Below are 8,596 nucleotides of genomic sequence, written 5' to 3'. Positions count from 1 at the left end.
GTGTAGTCATAGATTTATCCTGGCTGTACTCCAAGCTAGGAAGCTGTGCGTGTGCTTTGACTTGGCAGCCAGAGAGGCAAATTAGAAGAGTGTTAACACACTCTGCTTTTCAGCTTTCTGCTCCAGGTACAGCTCTAGACCAGGCTGACTCATATTTGGGAAACTCAGAAAGAAAGATGTGAGAATAGTAGGAGTATCTGGTACAGTTGACCCTCGGCTATGAACAAAAAGATGTCAAGAAACAAGTTCCAGAATTAAAAAAAGCCCCTGATCTGGAAGGAAATTTATGGCAAACCTCACTGTAATGCACTTATTCATAAGAAGCAGCATATTAGCATTCATAAGTAGTATCACGTTACTATTCATAAACAGCATCATGTCATCTTAAAAGTAATTAAAGGAATTTAAGTGGTGAAATTCTTAGAGTTTTAACATGTTAGCTGTTAGACAACTTAATGATAGCAAGAACTGTGGCCCAGCTTTGATTGTCAAGTTGTAAGATAGTGAAGATCTCACTGCACATGCAAATGGGGACATGGGTGGGACGTGACTTCAGAGGTGACAAACAGCAGCCTCAGAGTGACCAGTCCTCTTAATAACATCCAAGATAACCCCACAGAGACCCATCCTGCATCTAACTTACCTGGGTGGCCCTCAGCTTGATCATCCTCTCCTCTCCCAGTCCTTACTACGAGACATGGAGATCTGGGAGGCCTTAGATCACTATTCCTCAACTATTCCTTGCACATTCTCTTTTCCTCTGCTACATTAGTTTCCATGGACATAGAGAATAACCAGCAACTCTTTACATATTTGAAGTTTATAATCATGTCCTTTTCCTGTCTCTTTTCCTTATGGAAAATATCTCATGATGCAGTCTTGCCTGGAACTTGAGGTGTTTCAAAATCTGGATTACATTCATTCTTGTGCTTTTGCACCTAGAACTGAACTCAGTCCACCATCTAATACCTTGTTTCATTAAAGATACTGCAGTTTTCCTGCACAGCAAGTATGTGCAGCAAGATTTCAGTTCCCCCCATACCCCCCTTCCTTTATTTATTTTTTTTAAATTCCTTTGATTAATACATTTAGAGCTCATGGTGTTTAAAAAGAAAAGGACTAATTCTGTGCAATGGAACTCTAAATACAACTTTCCCTTATTTAAAACTCAGGCTTGGGTTCTCTGGGAGTGATGGCCTCTTGTGTTGTTTCCAGTTGGGATGCTTAACCTACCTCCTACTTCTAAGATTAAGAGGCAGCCAAAGGTACACCCACTACCTGGATGAAGCAGTATGATGAGCAACTGTAAGCATTGCTCAGTTTAATCCTCTTGACCTAAGGCTGTCACTATATCACTGCAGTTACACCTAGCTAAATAAAGCACATTGCAGAAGCTTAGTTTCTTTTTCCCAGAGCAGAACTGGGTGCAAGCTGGTTTACCAAGCATTGAAAGCAGACTAAGAGGTAGCTAAGAGGAAACGTGGGTATATGCCTAACCTTTTATCTTTTTCTTGCTTTTCTGTGTTCTGTGAGTGTATGAATCCATGAATGAATGAATGCATGAATGCATGAATGAATGCCTAAAACTGAGTAATTTTTACCAAGTGTGCTGATCATAGGCTCTTTGATAGGGAAATTTTTGCTTTTGCTGGGTATAAGTAGATCCATAATGCCAACACTGCTGAGAATACAGAGCTATGGGACTTCAAGGCTTCATCTTCTGTGATGGCTGAGGGAAAACAAGCCTGTCACTTAATGGATATCCTAGCAGGATCTAAAGCACAGTTTGTCATGCAACCATACCAAAATGCTTGGATTTTCTGTGCCAGACACTTAAAAGAAAGCTGGGCTAGTTCGTATGTAGTCCATAAATATCAGATTTCGCAGGAAATGCATAAACATCTTTCTGAGAGCTACTTGCCAGTGTGGTTTTGAATAATACAAATATTCAGGTTAAGCACATCAGATGCAAAAACCTTCATGGCAGAGAGATAATGGTGAGATATGAGAGCAGTGTCAGTGCTGACTCAGAGCTGCATGCAGTATGCAGCATCACTGGGTACTCCACAGAAGCAGATTAGCTGGTAGAGGCACCACGCTCCCTTCTCTGGATAACACACACAACTGAGACTGTCTAATGCAAGAAATTGAGCCCTTCCATCCCCTCGGCAACCTTCCCTAGAGATTGTACATCTCATGTTTCCCACTGAAAACAGATTACCTCCTCAAGTCCCCTTCCTTCATGTAATATTAGAACTTTTCAGGCCGTGTCAACATATAAATGCATCACTAGAAAGAAAAAAGATAAATAGAAAAAGTTATTATGCTTACCTACCTGATCTCCGAACATTAACAGTTTTGGTTTTGCAGTTTTCTTTTCCCAGAAAAACACAAAATTCAGTTTTTACAGTTGCTTCTGTGGGTGGAAGGATGCAAAAACATGAGTAAAACTGGCTTTCTAACAAATGTTCTTGAGTTTGGGTGTATTTTAATGTCTTTTAGGAGTTAGACATTCTCCTAAATTTTACTTTGTTGTTGAGCAATTCATGTTTTCTTCAGTACAAGATGTACAGAAAAATAGTCTTTAGAGCTGAGCTTCACTGCCTCAGCCATCTTGAGGGATGCTGTTTTATTTGCCTTTTTAATATATTAAACCTTAAAGGATTATTATTTCTAGTAGCACTATAAACATGACAATTTCTCTGTAATGCAGTTTTATTAGTAGAAAATATGAAGACGGTTTTGGCAATGGTTGAGCAGCATGTGACTGGACAGCCAGTACAGAGAAGTCTATGATATATTGGCAACAACCAGAACAGCAAAATGGACACTGAAGCATCGATGGTAAAAAACTGTCTAAGCAAATAAATCTTCCATGAAACAATTATCATTAAGTTCAGACATTAAAAAATCAAAAATTTAAGAAAAATGTCTGGATTTGATATTTTTTAAAATGAAATCTTATTGCTGCTCTGATTAGAAATTAATTTCTGTATTGAAAAACATGACTTGTGAAACTTGAAGAGATCACATTATGGACCATGTGAGAATATATTGGAAGTAGAAAGGAGAATAATTTTGCTGTTCATCCTGCCTCAAGTCTAGAAAGAAAGAGTGTCTATTTTTGATCCAGTTGTTTACTGTTTACAACTAATGTTTTTTGTAAAATTGTACTGTATAACAGAAAACTAGAAGAGATGTGAGACTGTGTGCTTGTACGGAGGCAATATTGGCTTTCTTTAAAGACAAATCCTGTGACTTCGTTACCTTTACAACTTTAAAAAGTAACACAAATTGACAAGTTTCTAGACTCTACATTTCTCGCCTTCAGACCATGCTTTCCACATTATAGCTCCAGCTTAAACATTTACATTTGCTGCATACGTGTCAACAAAATCCCTGACAAGTCTGGTGATGAGATGGGAAGAATGATTCAAAGGGAGACTTCAGTGTTTTGAAGGTGCTAGTATTTACTGTTAGCTTCTCAATTAGAAAAAGACATATTTCAGTCAAATTGTGAAAATCAATTTAATCGTTTTGTCATTATAACATCTGTTTCTCCTCTATGATGGAAATCTGTCCTCTATTCCAGTTTTGTGAACAACGAGAAACAGGAATTTTAACAGCTTTTACACTTGCATTAAATAGCAGGTATCTGGAGTGAAGATGGAAGAGATACTGAAGATCTAACAGGCTCACATGTAACTTAAAGAGCTGAGATTAAAGTGGCCTATTTAACATAAATTTTACAACAAAGTAATACAAAATTGTAGCAGAGGTTTTCAAGATTCTTTATGGGTGTTCTTCTGTGTTTATTCTCTTAGCCACCAAAAGCTTTTTATATGGATTTATATGTAAGTTGTTTTTTTTAAATAAAAGTTTTTATGGCAATTCCAAGTTGTCTGTTTTTATTTAAACCTCATCAGAGTGTTCCAAAAATAACTGTAATGTAAGTACTTATCAGAACTCCAACAACATAATTCAACATTTATTTCAAGTACTATGTAATAGTGGACAGCCGGAAAGTCCTGTATTAAGTCTTATTATTACTCTAACATTTTTAAAATTTGGGATTTATGAAATTTGAGAATACACAGGACATCATCTACTCAATTAACAGAGCCACCTTTTCTTGGTTGTCTTAACAGGTTTGTTCAACCATAACATCTCCTGTAGTATCAGTCTTAACAGGTCAAAACTTATCATCCAGAGATACTCTTGAAAATAGAATCAACATAGTCCCTGTTCACCATCCTTCTTGAAGATGAAGAATAACTTCCTACTTTCACTCCCACTGTGCAGTATGAAGATTCTTCTTTGTTTACACAGTGCCCAGAACAAAAAGGCCCTAAACTCAGCAGGAGCCTGGTAAGCAGTGTCAGTAATAAAGGCATGTCAAAAGGCATTTTGGAAAGTTCATTATTAAGCTGCACTTATGTCCCACCTTCCATGGAGATTTTGTATAGTCTTTTATAACTTTTGTATATAAAGAAGAGTGGGAAGAGGGGAAATCAGCCCACAATTTTATTTGTTGTTTTATCTAATGCTGAGTTATTTTGGTTTAAGTATCTTGAGATTTCACTGCACTGCAAATACAGTGTAGGAAATAGAGAAAGATGGAGAAAAAACTGTGCAGAGAAGACAACGATGAGAGAGAGTGAACACAAAACATTTACTGAATATGAGCTTTTTTTCTATTAAATTGTGACCAATTTTTAGACTTGAATCAGACTGAAGAACTAATTTGGCTATGAACACATAGATACACAGACAGCATAAAGTGAGGCAATGGCTTCTTTCCTTGAAGTATCCTCAGACTAAATAAAGTTCAGTTTGGTAACAATAGAACAGTACAAGAAAGCTTATACTTCTCCCCTGAAGAATTAAGCAGTTCAGAAAAAAGAATCCAGGATGCCTGAAGAGACCCCAAGTCTAGGTACTAAAAGAAAAACCTCCATTAACATTTTAATTTCTGTTTCTTAATCTAAGAGGCAAAGTTGGAGGAAAGGCTGGAGGTCAGAACAGAAGCTCTTTCAGGCTTACAGCATCCACAACAAGAATATACAAGTTTGGAAATGCACAAAAAAAGATAGGTTTTCCCCTTGCTTCTTTTTTTAACCTGTTAATGAAAAGGTGTCCCAGTTTGAGACAAATTTGAGAGGAAACTGATTTTTTTTTCTCTCAGAATGAGATTGCAGATCTGCATCACTGCAAGTTATTGCTTGAACGTGAGTAAGACCTCTTGAAATAAAACCCAACATTTCAGCTAAGCAGCTTGTTCAGTTTTGGTCCACACGTTGCTTATAACACTACTTAACCTTGGTTTTAATGCAAAGCTAGAATATATTGCCTACTTTTATCAAAAGCCAAAAATAACACAGCACTCTGTATTTTTCTGTGCAAATATTGTTAAAGCTGGGAGAAGAAGGGAAATAAAATTGACCTGAGCAGAATGAAAAATTGTGCTGCAATTAAAAAGACTCTGCTGTGGTAGAGAGAAAAAATAAGAAAAGGAAAAAATACAGCAGCATGTAAGAAATAAGCAGCAATTAGTGAATGAGACTATTGCTGCTTAAAATTGGTATTTAAAACTTGGAAGAAGATCAAGCAACTTTCTTGTAGCATTCCTACATTAACATGTACAATGAAACTTCATATCAGCAAATTGCAGCATAAAGACGTTAACGTGTTATGCTACCATAAAATAGCATGAAAAAGTCTTAGAGGGAAAAAGAAAGGAATCTGGGGGAGAAAGGTTTCTACAGTTACACAAAATTATTTATTTTGTCTCATGTGTATTTGGCAATGAAGATTTAAAACTTAACAAGGACTGCTAGTATTGCAGCTAATCTTCTAAGCAGAGGTACTTATATTACTTAGGTTTCTTCTTATTAATGTTAGAATTCTGTTATTACATAGAAAGAGACAGACAAATCCTGTAGAATAACAATATGTTTCCTTAAAAAGTATATTTCTGGTAAAACAAGAATGCTACTCTAAGTGTACTTCATTGACTTTTAAAGTGTTAAAAGTGTTCTCTCTTTCAGAGCTAGAAGTTATATTAATATTAATCTAAAATCTTCCCAATATTTCTTTTGCTTAAAACAACAAAAGTTGGAAGAGTTCAGTTACTGTAATGCATAATAATACACCTGTCTTCAAAATGTCTTTCAAAAATGTTATTCTTTGAGCTGGCAAAGCCCCCACTCTCTCTGGAAATTGTTTCAAACCCCATCCTATGTGAAGGCCAGCTTTAGCTGACATTTATGTGATTTCCTTCATGGACATTGTAGGGAGGTCACAGACCAAAATCCAAGTGTTTGTTTTTCATTCCTAATAGCAGAAAGATTTTAAACATGAAGCAATTACTCTCTTCTTCAAGAAAGGTAATTTATCTCTTCCCTTAGCACAGTCAGATTCTGGAGACTTGCCACTTCAATTCTCTCAGATTTTATAACCCACACTACAATATTCAAATAAAATTTTATTGTATTGTGAAAAGGGGAGGGAAGAAGAAAAACTGTGTTAGCACTGATTGAAGCTGAAACTTCAATCTGTGAAGGTCAGGGAATTCAAAATAGCTTCTTATATTATCTTTATCCAGCTTCAGTGTGTGAACATATAAAAGTTTATTTTAAGACAGCTGTGTGTTCATGGAACAAAATTCCTTTTTAAGTAGTCTGAAAATAGACTATTTTCAAGGTGATCAGGATTTCACTTTCAAAAAAAGTATGTAAAATGTGATTGACTTTTCCTTATAGATCATTATGGTAAAGCTGTGTGCTCCTTGCCCGTGTTGTTTGATAGGGAAAATTGGTGATGCCCAAAATAACTGACTCAAGAAAACTTAGACTTGTTACTAAAGGTATTAACAGTATGATTTCCAGTAAAGCCTGTAGAAGCCAAGATTGTGAAATCCAGACAACTTATTTAAAATGCACCCTTTTTTCAACTGTCAGCCATCGATTTGAAAGGTAGCTAAACTATCTATTAAGTCATCAAAGCAAATCGAATGCCTCCTGTCTTAGCAGTTCCAGTGTCTTCCCTAAAATTAAACTTTTGTACATTCTTTAAAGACCACAGTAATCATGTCATTGCTTTTGGACATAATGTCCAAAGCTGAGCATGTTTTAAAAATTAATCCTATTATTCTGTCAGACATCTCTCTCCTTTCATCAGTTGAAAAAATGGCCCCCCATAGAGAGTCAAACCTTTTTTTATTTTATCATTTCAGTGCTAGCTACAATTAACTTTGTTATTTTAAAGAACTTACCCTCTTACTGAAGAGACCTGAAGAAAAAAAGTCTTCAGTTAAAAGGACACCTACTGTCAGCATTGTTAGTCTTTTATGAAAATTGCCTCATGTTGTGCCTTTTCAATTTAATTTATTTTTTGTGAATACAGTATGTAATTCATACACACACATGTGAGTGGCTGGATCACTGAATAATAAATATTAGACTATTTTCTGCTGTAAACAAATTGATTGCCTATAGCAACATGTCGCTTCTCGACTGATTAAGAAAAAAAATAACCACAGGAATCTTTAACACAGAAACTTCAACACCAGCCAGCTGTCCAAGTCTAATCACCTTGGCTACATGTAATAATGTAGGAGAGAGTTCCTCATGCTCCATTTGCTCAGAATGTAAGAGATACTTTCAATGGAGTTGAATGAAAATTAGGCTGAATTTAAGGAATTAGGATAAATCCTGGCCATAGAGGATTAAGGCAAGTGAAGGAGCATCTAAAGGGTAACTAAAGTACAGTACAGTAGAGGTCATATTATTCATTCCTTGCACTTGGGGTCAGAGAAATGGCAGATTCTCAGGTTGTGACCAATTTAAGAAAGACATTTAATGGAAGTCCATGGACCCACTCCTAGCAGTAAATGTTACTCGAGCTTCACCAAGGAGAAGCAGGGTTCAAATGTGACCATTTGAGTATATGCTCAAAATATTCACATCTCCTTTTTTTTCTGGTGACCTGTGGGTTTTATTAGCCAGTTCATCCTAACAGCAGGATTTAAAATTTCTGATCTTTTTTTTCTCTATACAGTGCCTGATTAAACACAAAAGGAAACTTAAAGGTTTTATAATCGAGTATTACCAATTGAAAAAATTTGGTCATAAAGGTAACAATGTAATCGAGGTGCAGATTCCCTTATCCAAGATTGAGACCTTCCCAGCTTCAAGGTTATTAATTTTTATGGTGATTACAGGAGCAGTTTTGTTAGTTCTATGTTGGCAAGACACTTAAAAAGACATTGCTTAATGCTTGTAGTGTAACATAAACAATTTTTTTTTTTTTTTTTTTTCTTTTTGGGAATTTATTTTAAGATTTATTTGCTGTATAAGGATTAATATCTTAATCTCTTTTCCATGTACTTCTCCACCAATAAAGGGTAACAGAACTGATTGTTACATAGAGATCTATAAAACTATTATGGTTGTGTAGACAGATGACTGTATTGGCTGGCCAGAGTCCTATTTCTGATTCTTCCATCCAACACAAACAGAGAGTAAATGGGTTTGGTTCGTTTCTTTTTTTTTTTTTTTTTCTTTTTTTTTTCTTTTTTTTTGGCAGGGGGGGAAGA

This window comes from Pyrgilauda ruficollis, unplaced genomic scaffold, assembly GCF_017590135.1.
Source record: "Pyrgilauda ruficollis isolate IOZ18807 unplaced genomic scaffold, ASM1759013v1 scaffold41, whole genome shotgun sequence".
Classification (NCBI taxonomy): domain Eukaryota; kingdom Metazoa; phylum Chordata; class Aves; order Passeriformes; family Passeridae; genus Pyrgilauda; species Pyrgilauda ruficollis.
Note: the sequence above shows the minus strand (reverse complement) of the source record.